Raw genomic sequence first — 13139 nt, 5'->3', positions numbered from 1 at the left:
TTTCGCTGTCGGTTCTAGCTGTCGCTCCGCAGCCAGTGGCTGCCATCGGAACGGCCTGTGTCCTACTGGGGACTGGGCAGGAGAGTGACTCGCCTGGCCGGCTCAGCCCTGGGGGAGCCCAGCGTAGCAGGGGAGAGGACCGGCCCGTGCCCGGCCCTGGTGTCGTGTCTGGGAGGCCCGGACGTGATGGGAGGTCGGAGCGTCCAGGTGCAATGGGACAGTGTCCCTGGGAGGTGGTGCCAGGCTAAGGTGGTGGGCCACCTGAGGAGGACACCTGGTGGAGGCGGGGGGAGGCCCAGGCCAGAGGCCACGAGTATGGAACTGACGGCCACTGGGATGGGGAGGGCGGGGTGGCGGCCCAGAGGCACCAGAGCAGTGGCCGAGGGTGCCATGGGGCAGAGAAAGGCCCGGGAGAAAAGCAGGGGAAGGGTCCGCTCCGTGTTGGATCCGGGAGGTGAGCAGAGACCCCGGACACGGTCGGGCCTGGAGTTGGGACCCCGTGGGTGCTTGGAGTTGGACGTCGTCAATTTGGCGGCTGTTGACACATGGACCCTAGCAAGGCCGTGGCCGGTGGCGTGGCCCAGGAAGGGCTGGAGGTGACAGGAGATGCAAGAGGGGGTGACATCACGGGCAGGGGAGGCCACTGAGGGGGAGGAAGACTAAATAAGGAGACCTGAGATGTTGCAGGTGAGTCCGGTGGGGGGCTGCTGGCCAGACTCCTGAGCCGGAAGAAGCCTCCGACGCTTTCCCTGGGGACATTTCATTTCAAGGGCTGGGGGACCCTGTCACTGTGTCTGCCGGGAAGCTCTTGAGAGGAAAATCGGGGGGCGGGGGGCTGTTGTGTTTGCAGGACCGCATCCGTGGTCCGAGGCAAACCAGGCATCTGGCCACCTAAGGGACAGTGCCAGGCGTCCCTGCACTGGCCAGCACCCTTCGTCCCCCAAAGCACCAATCGAATGAGACAAAGCCAAAGTGACACTTAGCGGTCTTACATGTCCCTCCTGCACTGCGCCCAGACGCCGAACTGCGATTGGCCAGCGCCTGTCAACAGCCAACCGGATGGATCGGGCCACCCCCTTAGCCCAGACCCGACGCCGGGTAGCCCTCTTCCTGGCCCTCGGTCTGCACGGAAGCTCAGTGGTGGGTCCAGAAGCACGTAGGTGATTCGCTTGGCCGGAAGCCGGCACCAGGGAGGAGAGGCAGCAAGCCCGCACGGATTGCAGGCCCTGGGCCTGGGGCCTGAACCTTACCCGGTGGCTCGTGTGGGGAAGAGGCAGTCAACCCGTATGCTTGGCTTTCGGGTGGTTGAGCAAAGATCCCTGTGGTTCCTGAGGAATCTGGAATAAGAAGGAAGCAACGACCTGTCCCTGCGGACCGTAGGAAACCCAGAAGAAGCCGGGGCGGCGGACTCCTTGAGCGAGCGTCGCGCTTCGCGCACCCCTGTGGTACCCTGGGACCCGCTGTGTGTCTGTGCTCCTGAGGAAGAGGACAGGTTTGCTCTTGCCTTCGGGGAGCTGACGGTCCGATGCAGGAAACCGACCCAGGAGACTGGAATGCGGCCCGATAACCGCGATAGGAGCTAGTGCGCGAGCGAGGCCCCGCGTGGGCCACTGGCTGCGGAACGTGCACCACGCGTCTGTTGAGGGCCCGTGACCCACACGTTACTGGGCGTCCCCTGCGCATGTCACCCATCGTCCCAAGAACCCAGTGAAGTGGTCGCTTTATTTCAGAGTTTAAAGGAAACACAGCACACTTACTCCTCCAACAAGTATGTGGGTCCCTGCCACGCGCCAGCCACCATTCACGTGCTGGGGGAAATGGGGAGCAAAACACAGAAATCCCTGCCCTCAGACTGGCCCCTCCGATGAGGGAGAGATGGGGGAAGGTGAAATACAGGGTGTCAGGGGCGCCTGGGTGGCTCAGTCGGTTAAGCGTCCGACTCTTGTTTTTGGCTCAGGTCGCGATCGCGAAGTTCGTGAGATCGAGCCCCACACGGAGCTCCGTGCTGACGGCACACAGCCTGCTTGGGAGTCTCTCTCTGCCCCTCCCCACGCGGGTGTTCACGCTCTCCCTCTCAGAAAAATAAAATAAACCTTAAAAAAACCCTGAAAATCTTAAAAAGAAATAAAATATTTTTCTAAGAAAGATAATAGGTGGGCATCTGGGTGGCTCCGTGGGTTCAGGGCCCCACCCTTGGTTTCAGCTCAGGTCGTGATCTCACAGCGTGGGATCGAGCTGAGCATTGGACTCCACTGACGCCACGGAACCTGCTTGGGATTCTCTCTCTCTCCCCCACCCCTCTCCCTGCCCCTCCCCGCTCACGCACGTGTGCAGCCCTCACACACTCTCTCAAAATAAATATCTTTTAAAAAGTTAAAGGGTGTCAGATGGTGGTAAGGCTGTGTGAGGAGTAGGGAGAGGCCTTGCTGAGGAGGCAGGGGGTGCAGGTGTGAGGCACGTGGGTATTTAGGGGAAAGTTTTGCCGGCAGAGAGGACAGCAAGGGCAAAGGCCCTGAGGTGAGAACACGGGAAAGCTCGGGGACCCCAGAGTGGCCAGGGTGGAGGGGGCAGGTGCCGTGAGGCCTCACTACTTGGCCTCTTTGCTGGGGTGAAGGAAGGAGCCCTGGGGGGACTTCGGCCAGAGACGCACCCTGAGCAAAAGGCAGCGTGTGGGGAGAGGCTGCCTGGGCCCAGAATTCGGGGGCTCAGCGTGGATGAAGGGCAGAGACCATGGAGTGGGTTTTGTAGTTTTATATTAATGGCGAATGGAACATGAGGCGCTCTTTTTTTTTTTTTTTTTTCATTTCATTTTTAAAAATTTACCTCCAAATTAGCATATGGTGCAAAAATGTTTTCAGGAGTAGATTCCTTAATGCCACTCCCCCATTTTGCCCCTCCCCCCTCCCACACCCCCTCCAGCAGCCCTCAGTTTGTTCTTCATATTTATGAGTCTCTTCTGGTTTGTCCCCCTCCCTGTTTTTGTATTCGTTTTGTTTCCCTTCCCTTATGTTCAGCTGTTTTGTCTCTTAAAGTCCTCATATGAGCGAAGTCATAGGATTTTTGTCTTTCTCTGACTGACTATGAGGTGCTCTTTTAAGACAACTTGTTTTTCGGGACACCTGAGTGGCTCAGTTGGTTAAACGTATGGCTTTGTCTCAGGTCATGATCTCACAGTTCATGAGTTCGAGCCCCGCGTCGGGCTCTGTGCTGACAGCTCAGAGCCTGGAGCCTGCTTTGGATTCTGTGTCTCCCTCTCTCACTCTGCCTCTCTCCCACTTGTGCTCGCTCTCTCACTCTCTCTCTCTCAAAAATAAAAAAAAAACTTTTTTTTTTTAATTTCAAAAATAAAAAAAAAACTTGTTTTTTTTTTAATTGAAAAAATAGCACATTTGGGGCTCCTGGGGGAGCTCCATGGATGGAGAGTGGGACTCTTGATCTCAGGGTTGTGAGTTCGAGCCCCGTGTTGGCTGTAGAGCTTACTTTAAAAATATATTAAAAAAAAAATAATACATTCAGTCAGCACAGAAGTGTGATGGCACAGACAGAACTGCCTTCCCACATTCTCCAGACAAAACCCTGGTGCCGCAGTGGGTTTATTTATTTTACTTTTTTTTTTTTTTAAGATTTTATTTTTAAAGGGTTCCTGGGTGGCTCAGTTAGTTGGTTAAGCATCCAGCTGTTGGTTTGGGCTCGAGTTCGAGCCCCATGTTGGGCTCTTTGGTGAAAGCAAGGAGCCTGCTTGGGATTCTGTCTCTCTGCCTCCCTCATTCAATCTCTCAAAATAAGTAAGCTCAGGGCGCCTGAGGGGATCAATCAGTTAAGTGTCCAACTTCGGCTCAGGTCACGATCTCGCAGTTCGTGGGTCCAAGCCCCACATCGGAGCTGGAGCCTACTTCCGTAAGTAATTTTTTAAATCTTTATTTTTGAAAGAGAGAGAGAGAGAGAGAGAGCAGGGGAGAGGCAGAGAGACAGGGAGACACAGAATCTGAAGCAGGCTCCTAGCTGTCAGCACAGAGCCCGACGCGGGGCTCGAACTCACAAACCGCGAGATCCTGACCTGGCGGAAGTCGGACGCTTAACCGACTGCGCCACCCAGGCGCCCCTTAGATGCTTCTTTTTTGATGCCTGGTCCACTGACCTCGAGATGCCTCTACTTGTCTTAACTCGGTAGCGCTTTCCTTATCTTTCCTGACCTCGGTCCCGTCGGAGGTCTTTATGATTAGACCAGGCTTATGTATCCTTGGTAAGATACACAGATGCACTGTTCCATTTCAGTGCTCCCTCTGGGGTGCATGATGGCAGTCTGTCTGTCTGTCTTATTGTGGGTGAGGCGGCCTTAGTTCAGATGGGAGCTGCCTGCTTCTCTACTGTAGAGTTACTGTGCATTTTGTAACCCACAACTATCTTGAGGGAGACATTTAAAAAAAATTTTTTTTTAAGTTTATTTGAAGACCCAGGGAGAGTGGAAGAGGGGCAGAGAGAGAGAATCCCAGGCAGGTTCTGTGCTGTCAGTGCGGAGCCCGATGCGGGGCTCGAACTCATGAACTGTGAGATCATGACCTGAGCAGAAACCAAGAGTCAGATCCCTAACCAACTGAGCCACCCAGGCACCCCACTGAGGGAGACATTTGGGGATTAAGCGAATACCCGTTTCTCAAAGTTCTGCCCAATTGTGCCCAGTTGTGCAAACATGATCGCCGTGCTGTTTGACGGTGAGTTTTTATATTCTCCTCATTCCTTCAACAATAATCGGGATCCTTTTCTAAGAAAGACAAGTCCCTTTCCACCCATTTATTCAGCTATTTATATCAGGATGGACTCGTGGATATTTATTTGATTCTGTGAGTCATAAACTGGTAGCTGCTATTTTGTTGCTCGGACTGTTTTAGCTTCGGCCCTCAGGAGCCTATTACGGTCCCTCCCGTGCCCTCTGACATCCCATGTCATTGCCTCAGCTTTTTCTGACTTTCTGACACCAGGAGGGGCTCCAGGCTCAGCCTGACCGGCAACTTTCACGGAGACGGGTATTTAGCAACCAAGATCTGGGTGCTGGGTGTGCCCATTGCCTCCGGGCTCTTGGTGCCCCTCGGCCTTCCCAGCACGGGGCTAGGAGATGTACATATGAGTTCGTGCACACACACCTACTGTCTTCTCCCTATCTAGCTAGCTGCGTAAATACGTGGTAGAAAACCGTGAGTTTTACCGATGCCTCTGATTCCAACCCAGCACCAACAGCCCTGCCTCCCCTTTCCTTCCTGTAACTTCTTTCTGTGATGAGGGGGGACCCGCTCATTGTTTGCTTATATGATGCCCGTCCTCTACCTTAGTTTCAGAACTGCTGCTCCATACCCCACCCCCACGAGACACATTTCCTCGCTAGGGGACGGTGTTGAGTTCTGTTATTTCCGTGTTGAGCCATAGAGTATCCAGTGAAAGTGCCAGCTTCCAGAGTCGCTCAGGCGAGTCCTTTCCTTCTCTGCCCCTTTGGTGTAATTTGTACTACAGTTAGGTTCATTTGTTACCGTTGCTGTCCCACTGTGGCTACCCCACGTATCCTGGTTGACTTTTTTTTTTTTGGCATTTTACATATATTAGTTGCTATGGAATCATACACGTTTGTGTAATGTTCATAACTGTTTATCTGACTTACAGTAATTCACTGTTATTAATGACTCACTCTGAGACCAACTGAGCATTGGGGGGAAATAGCAATAAGTTATATGTCATTAAAGATCTTAATGCAGAAATAAAACCTTCAGAGTACCGAGAAATAAACTCATTAATGAATTATTATTTCATTTTTCTTAAGTAGGCTACACAGCGTGGAGCCCGACATGGGACTTGATCTCACAACCCTGAGCTCAAGACCTGAGCTGAGATCAAGAGTCAACACTCAGCTGACTGAGCCACCCAGGCACCCCTCAACTCGTTAATTTAAAACATATCAATCTGTGGGGCGCCTGGGTGACTCAGTCGGTTGAGCATCCAACTTCGGCTCAGGTCATGATCTCCCAGTTCGTGGGTTCGAGCCCCACATCGGGCTCTGTGCTGACAGCTCGGGGCCCGGAGCCTGTTTCGGATCCTGTGTCTCCCTCGCTCTCTCTGCCCCTCCCCCACTCAAGCTCTTTTCCCATCTGGCTCTCAAAAAATGAATAAACAATAAAAAAATGTTTAAACGTACCAACTTGTCTGTGATCATTTAGCCTACGCTAGGCAGGGTCGACCTTCCTGTAACCTATGCAAGTTGTGAAAAGAAACTAGAAAATGTTTAGCATGTTAACGTGAGCGCACCAGGTTTTTTGATGCACATATCCATCATTAACAAGCCATTCAAAGTACCATTAATGATTTCATAAACTCACCATTTCTTTTTGATGTTGGTGTTCTTGTCAAATATATAAACATCCGAGTGTTCATACTTAAGAAAAAAACACCTACCCAAATGTCTATCGACTGATGAATGGATAAAGTGTGGTATATATATATATACACCATGGAATATTACTCGACGATCAAAAAGAATGAAATCTTGTCATTTGCAACAAAGCGATGGAACTAGAGTGTATTGTGGTAAGCGAAATAAGTCAGTCAGAGAAAGATAAATATATGATTTCATTCATGTGGAATTTAAGACACAAAACAGATGAACATAAGGGAAGGGAAGGAAAAATAAGAATAAAACAGAGAGGGAGGCAAACCATAAGCGACTCTTAAATGTGGAGAACAAACTGAGGGTTGCTGGAGGGATGTTGGGTGGGGGGATGAGCTAAATGGGGGATGGGCACTGTTGGGAGGAGCACTGGGTGTCGTATGTAACTGACGAATCTCCAAATTCTGCTCCTGAAGTCATTATTACACTATATGTTAGCTAACTTGGATTTAAATAAAATTTAAAAGTTATTTTATGTATTTATTTTTAATATATTTTTTAACATTTACGCACTTTTTGAGAGACAGAGTGTGAGCAGGGCACAGGCAGAGAGGGAGACACAGAATCGCGCAATCATGACCCGAGCTGAAGTCAGACACTTAACCGACTGAGCCACCCAGGCACCCCTAAAAGTTATTTTAAAAAAACATTCAATGTCCATCTTTGGAGGTTACTTGGGCTCTAATATTTTCTAAGAATGTGCAAAATGAAAGGAGAAAATCAAAATTTAATCTTTTTTTTCTATACAAATTATATTTTGAAGGGGTTAAATAGCTGATAACTATTTTTTTTATTTTTTTTTATTTTTTTTATTTAAAAAAAATTTTTTTAACGTTTATTTATTTTTGAGACAGAGAGAGACACAGCATGAACAGGGGAGGGGCAGAGAGAGAGGGAGACACAGAATCCGAAGCAGGTCCCAGGCTCCGAGCAGTCACCACAGAGCCCGATGCGGGGTTCGAACCCACGAACCGTGAGATCATGACCTGAGCCGGAGTCAGACGCTTCACCGAGCCACCGAGGCGCCCCTTTAAGATTTTATTTTTAAATAATCTCTGTACCCAATGTGGGGCTCCAACTCACAGCCCCGAGATACAGAGTTGCACGCTTCACCCACCGAGTGCCCCTAAAAGGGCACATTCTCCTATTTCTTTTGTCAACTGCCTGTTCACGTCCTTGTGCATTTCCCAATGTTTAGTTTTCTTAGGAATTTTTTTTATTTATAGAAGTTTTTAAAAGCCCTCCCCACCCTTAACGTTTCTTTTTTTTTATTTTTCTTTTTTAACTTTTAATTTTAATTTTTGGGGGGCCTCTGCCTTCTCCATTTCACCTGCCAAGATAAGGACTCATCTTCAACACAACGCCACCAGTAACACACCTACCAAAATCAACAGTGCTTCTTAGTATTATCAGATACCGAATGTTCACCTTTTCCCGGTCTCAAAACCCTGTTCAGGCTGGTCTACGTACGTCAGGGTCCAGACGGAATCAACACCATGCACTTGGACAGCGTGCTGCTGTGATGTTTTTCTTACACCGACCGTCCGAAACCACCCGGGTATCCCACGGTTCAAGTAAATTCTGATGCTCTCCGGAGTCAGCCCAGACCCTGCAGGCTCAGTGCCACAAGAGGGCCCGGAGTCCAGACGCCACGGGAGGGGTGCCCAGGCTGCCCACGCTCTTGCCAGCAGACTGCAAATACATGGGTTCCCATGACCCCCCCTCAGGTTTGGCTACTGGCTAAAACAACTCGCAGGACTCAGGAAAACACCTTATTTGCAGTTACCGGTTTATTATAAAGGCTGTGACTCGGGAACAGCCGGATGCAAGAGACGTAGAGGGCTCGGTGGGGGTGGGGGCTGGGGCGTCCGTGCCCCCTGTGGGTGCAGTGCCCTCCCAGCTCCGCCCAGTGCCCACCAACCAGAAGCTGAACCCCGTCACTTGGGGCTTTTTATAGAGGTTTCATTAAATGACAGGATGGGTTAAATCGTTAGCCATTGATGATTAACTCCATCTCCAGACTTCCCCCCCTCCCCAGAGGTTGGGGTGGGGTGGGGCCGAAAGTCCCAGTCCCCTGAACATGGCTCGGACTTTCTGGTGACCAGCCCCCCACCCCGGAGCCATCCGGAGGCCCCTAAGAGTCATCCCGTCAACGTCGACTCTGGGACGGTGGAAAGGGGCTTGTTACAAAAACCGCTCCGATCACTGAGGAAACTCCAGGGGATTTGGGAGCTCTGTGCCAGGAACCGGGGACAAAGACCAAATGCGTATTTACTATACCTCAGTCAAGTCACTTTCGTCTCCTTTTCTGTGCTTGTGGCGCTTAGGTGCGGAGGAAACCAACACGCTTGTGGTTGAGAATTTCCCATTGCCACTTCTGGATTTGCCAGACTGAGCCCTCCAGGGCTGGTCCTGCGTGCCCCAGCTGATCTTCAGAGGGCTGTGGGCTTCCCACCGCTTCCCCTCAGGGGACCCTCTGTTTGTCCCACCTGTAGTGAGGTCCAGTAGGCTCCTGGATGTCAGGCTGGCCCACCCCTCATCAGTTGCCATGTCAACCTTTCATCCAATGGCTTCAGCAGCCTCTGAGGATTATTTTTGGCGTGTATTATTGGGCATCATAAAATGGTGACTTTCTAATACTTCTGCATTTCTTAGCTAGAATTCTTAAAAAATTTTTTTTTAATCTTTATTCATTTTTGAGAGACAGAGTATGAGCAGGGCACGGGTCAGAGGGAGAGCGAGACACAGAATTGGAAGCAGGTTCCGGGCTCCGAGCTGTCAGCACAGAGCCCAATGCGGGGCTCGAACTCATGAACCGTGAGATCATGGCCTGAGCCGAAGTTGGATGCTCAACCGACTGAGCCATCCAGGCACCCCTTAGCTGGGATTCTTTAAAAGAAACCTCAAGTAGGGGCGCCTGGGTGGCTCAGTCGGTTAAGTGTCCGACTTCGGCTCAGGTCACAATCTCGTGGTCCGCGAGTTCAAGCCATAATAGCCAAAATGTGACAAACCCAAATGTCCATCAATTGATGAATGTGGTGTATCCACACAACGGAATATTATTCGGCCATAAAAAAAGAACAAAGATGGGACGCCTGGGTGGCTCAGTCGGTTGAGCGTCCGACTTCAGCTCAGGTCATGATCTCGCAGCTCGTGAGTTCCAGCCCCGCGTCGGGCTCTGTGCTGACAGCTCGGAGCCTGGAGCTGCTTCGGATTCTGCGTCTCCCTCTCTCTCTCTCTCTGCCCCTCCCCTGCTCACACTCTGTCTCTCTCTCAAAAAATAAATAAATAAACATTAAAAATTTTTAAAAATAAAAAAATTTATATGGACATTTTAAGGACCTTGTACAGGCAAAACAATTTTGAAAAGAATAATGCTGATGGCTACAGTGTTTTATGCTAAGCAAAATAAGTCAGAGAAAGACAAATGCTGCATCATACGATTTCACTCATATGTGGAATTTAAGAAACATGACAGATGAACAGAAGGGAAGGGAAAGAATAATAAGATTCAAACAGAGAGAGAGGCAAACCATAAGAGACTCTTAAATACAGAGAACAAACTGAGGACTGCTAGGGGGAGGGGGAGGGGGAGGGGGAGGGGCCACATGGGGGATGGGCATTAAGGAGGGCACTTGTTGGGATGAGCATTCCCTGGGTGTCATATGTACTTTAAAGTTTATTTGTTCTTTATATATTTATGTATCTATTCATTTTTATATAACCCAACGCGGGGCTCGAACTCAAGACCCCAAGATCAAGAGTCACATGCTCTTTGACTGACCCAGCCGGGCGCCCCAACAAAGACATTTTGATGGGGGAAATTATTAGTCTTTTCGATAAGTACGGGAGCAATTACATATCCCTAAACAAAACAATTGGTCGTTGACTCTTAACTGATGCCACACACAAAAATAAACTCTAAATGAATTACAGGCCTAAATGGAAGCTGAAATTCTAAAACTACCAAAAAAAAAAAAAAAATAGAGGAGGAAATCTTTACAATTTTGGCTCAGGCAAAGAGTTCTGAGACGCAACACAAAAAGCGTGAGCCACGAAAAAAAGCAAAAACAAGAACAAAAAACAAAACACAAAACAAAACAAATGACGTTAGACTTCATTAAAATAAAAGGTTTTGTCTTCAGAAGACACTATCAAGAAAATGCAAGTCGGGGCGCCTGCGTGGCTCAGCGGGTCGAGCACCTGTCCAACTTCAGCTCAGGTCGTGATCTCGCGGTTCACGGGTCCAAGCCCCACATCGGGCTCTGTGCTGACAGCTCAGAGCCTTGGAGCCTGCTTCGGATTCTGTGTCTCTCTCTCTTTCTGCCGCTCCCCTGCTCGTGCTGTCTCAAAAATAAAATAAAGCATTTTAAAAAAAATTAAAAAAGAAAAGAAAATGAAAGTCACGCCACGGACAATATTTGCAAATCGTACACGTGAGAAAAGACTCCTCTCCAGAATGTGTAAGTACTGTGACAACTGAATACCAAAGTGCAATTTAAAGATGGACTGGGGCGCCTGGGTGGCGCAGTCGGTTAAGCGTCCGGCTTCAGCCAGGTCACGATCTCGCGGTCCGGGAGTTCGAGCCCCGGGTCGGGCTCTGGGCTGATGGCTCAGAGCCTGGAGCCTGCTTCCGATTCTGTGTCTCCCTCTCTCTCTGCCCCTCCCCCGTTCATGCTCTGTCTCTCTCTGTCTCAAAAATAAATAAACGTTAAAAAAAAAAAATAAAAAAAATAAAGATGGACAAAAGACTTGAGTAGATGTTTTACCAAGACGCCCCTTCATCAGGGGCTGCAAAGCAGACCCACAAGGAGACACCACGTCACACCCAGCTTTAATCAAGAAGACAGACAATGCCACATATTGTCAAGGGTGTGCCTGAGTGGAACCTTCTCGTATTGCTGGCAGGATTGTGAAATGGTACATCCACCTTGGAAATCAGGGGGATTCCGCTCTTGGGAATCTAGCCAAGAGAAATGAACATACGTTCCCACAAAGATAAATGCAAATGTTCATAACAGACAAACGGAAGTGAAAAGTCCATCAATTACCAAGGAATGCAGACAAATGTGTGTGGTATACTTACACAATAAACAGGACAACATGCACATCCTGTGCCTTAGATGGAATGTACAAACATCGCTCTAGGCGGGATCACAGGACACCGTAGGACCATTCGTTGTATAATGTCACTGACATGAAATGTTCAGGAAAGGCAAATATATAGGTACAGGAAGCAGGACAGAGGTGCCAGGGTCTGGGAGTGACGGTGGGGGCACTTTGTCTCAGTGACAAAGAGCTCAAGGTAAAGTCTGTAATGATGTTTATTCAACCCGACAAATTTACCAAAAAATAATTGAATGATAAACTGTCCATGAGCGGATTTTGTCAATTATACCTCGATAAAGTTGTAAACAAGGCACCTGGGTGGTTCGGCGCGTTAGGCAACCAGCTCTTGGTTTCGGCTCAGGTCGTGGTCTCACGGTTTGTGAGTTTGAGCCCCCGAGTTGGGTCTGCAATGTCCGCTAAGCCTGCTTGGAATTCGCTCTCTCCCTCTCTCTCTGTCCCTCTCCTGCTCTCTCTCTCTCTCAAAATAAATAAATAAACATTTGGGGGAAAAAAGCTGTAGGGGCACCTGGGTGGCTCAGTCGGTTGAGTGACCAACTCTCGGTTTCAGCTCAGGTCATGATCTCACGGCTCATGAGTTCCAGCCCCATATCAGGCTCTGCGCTGACAGTGTGGAACCTGCTTGGGATTCTCTCTCTCTCTCTCTCTCTCTCTCTCTCTCTGCTCCTCCTTCTCTCTCTCAAAATAAATAAACATTTTTAAAAAGCTGTAAAAATTGGTTTGCCTTTCTATGTTATTAAACATTTTTTTTTTAATTTTTTTTTTTCAACGTTTATTTATTTTTGGGACAGAGAGAGACAAAGCATGAATGGGGGAGGGGCAGAGAGAGAGGGAGACACAGAATCGGAAACAGGCTCCAGGCTCTGAGCCATCAGCCCAGAGCCCGACGCGGGGCTCGAACCCACGGACCGCGAGATCGTGACCTGGCTGAAGTCGGACGCTTAACCGACTGCGCCACCCAGGCGGCCCTATTAACCATTTTTATTTAAATCATGAAAAGTTTTAATTCAGAGGGTTTTTTAATTACTATGTATTAGTATTTATGAATTACCACATAGATATTCCTGTGACACGTGGCCATTCAGGGACATTTCTGCAGCTGGACCATGTCTTTCGATCCCTTTTACGGAAATGTTTGCTGCCGTACAAATGCTGCAGTAACCAACCGTCTTGTACCCAAACCTCTGCTCACACCCCCTGTGATTTCCTCGGGGTAGGTTTTTCAATGTGATTGGGGCGCCTGGGTGTCTCACAGTCAGCTACGTGTCTGACTCTTGACCTCAGCTCAGGTTATGAGCTCATGGTTCGTTCGTGAGTTTGAACCCAGCGTCAGACTCGGTGCTGCTGGCACGGGGCCTGCTCAGGATTCTCTCTCTCCCTCTTTCTCTGCCCCTCCCCTGCTCGTGCTTGAATGAACGCACGCTCTCTCTCGAAATAAATAAGTAAACTTTAAGATTACAAAAAATGTTGTTTGCTGAGCCAAACCACCTGAAGGTTACGCTAAGCTGTAAGGTTTATTTTCTTTTTTTAAAAAAAAATTTTTTTTCAACGTTTTTATTTATTTTTGGTACAGAGAGAGACA

Source organism: Leopardus geoffroyi, chromosome E1, assembly GCF_018350155.1.
Source record: "Leopardus geoffroyi isolate Oge1 chromosome E1, O.geoffroyi_Oge1_pat1.0, whole genome shotgun sequence".
Classification (NCBI taxonomy): Eukaryota; Metazoa; Chordata; class Mammalia; order Carnivora; family Felidae; genus Leopardus; species Leopardus geoffroyi.
The sequence above is the reverse complement of the archived record's forward strand: the minus strand, read 5'-3'. Positions refer to the sequence as shown.